The sequence below is a fragment of the Mastomys coucha genome, unplaced genomic scaffold (genome assembly GCF_008632895.1).
Source record: "Mastomys coucha isolate ucsf_1 unplaced genomic scaffold, UCSF_Mcou_1 pScaffold21, whole genome shotgun sequence".
Taxonomy (NCBI): Eukaryota; Metazoa; Chordata; class Mammalia; order Rodentia; family Muridae; genus Mastomys; species Mastomys coucha.
In genome coordinates, this window is record NW_022196904.1 from 108,775,316 (window position 1) to 108,776,534 (window position 1,219).

Below are 1,219 nucleotides of genomic sequence, written 5' to 3' on the forward strand. Positions count from 1 at the left end.
TTTTTTGTATACTCTCCTAACTTTTTGGCCCTCTTACTATATAGGCTTTAGCTAAACTATTTTTTTGCCAGTATTACTGTAGAGCCTTTCCTAGTTTTTCTCTGCTCTGTTGTTCACAGGTATTTAAGGTTGATAAGATACTCTTTATATTTTCTTTTTTTTTTTTAAAGATTCATTTATTTACTATATGTAAGTACACTGTAGGTCTCTTCAGACACTCCAGAAGAGGGCGTCAGATCCCATTACATATGGTTGTAAGCCATCATGTGGTTGCTGGGATTTGAACTCAGACCTTCAGAAAAGCAGTCAGTGCTCTTAACCGCTGAGCCATCTCTCCAGCCCCCTCTATATTTTCTTGCTTTCCTTCTCAGGAGCTTTTATTGTCTCAATTACTTATTGAGTGATGAATCAAAGTTCAGACTCTGGACCCTGCCATACAAATGGTGTATCATTTATTTCATCTCTACTCTGAACTTGGTTCATAGATCTGTTTCTTTATACTAAACTGTCACAGCCAATCCAAGTTTTTTGTATTCCTATCTAATTTAGAGTGCCCTCTACTGTTACGATAGACAAACTTTTGGGCCTGTGAGAACCAGATGTCTATCTTAGTCAAAAAGGATGATGTTTGAAGGATACATGTTGCCTAAAAAGCCATCTGGAATCTCTAAGTGCCTCCAGTGAGGAAGTATCCTTGTCCATTTTCATGACTTCCAACAGAGGAGGTTTTCAAAGTGGTTGGTTCTCTTTATATTTTAGTTAAAATTCTAGACACAAGCAAGTGTGATGAGCATAATTATGATTGCCCCATTTCAGAATGCAGTCTTGAGGTCTGCACAGGTAACCTGTAACTGATATTACTTGGTTTAGGGAACAGGCTGGTGTTGCTTGAGTAGAAAACATGACATTTGAGTAGATAAAGTGGGTTGTTTGAAATGGGCAGGCACCACTGGGTCTAACATACCATCTGTTTCATTCAAATTCTGCCTTCTCAAGATTTGGCAGTTTGTTTCCTTTCTTGAAGTATCTTTGACCACTTCAGTCCTAAAGTATATTCTTCTTTCTTTACCTCTTATAAAAAAGCCTTATTGTTGTTAACCCATTTGGAATTGATTGTCTCTATTCTTGGTTTGTTCGTGCTGCTTTATTTAATTTTTAGACAGGGTCTTACTATGTAGCCCAAGTTTGTTTTTTTTTCTTTTTTTTTTCTTTTCTTTTC

At 36.8% G+C, this 1,219-nt stretch overlaps 1 protein-coding gene across 7 annotated transcripts in view; it reads left to right on the top strand.

Annotated features, from left to right (window-relative positions):
- Positions 1–1,219, top strand: part of Rexo5 (RNA exonuclease 5) — a 59,417-nt gene that overhangs the window by 9,070 nt on the left and 49,128 nt on the right. The gene's annotated exons all lie outside the window — the stretch shown is intronic.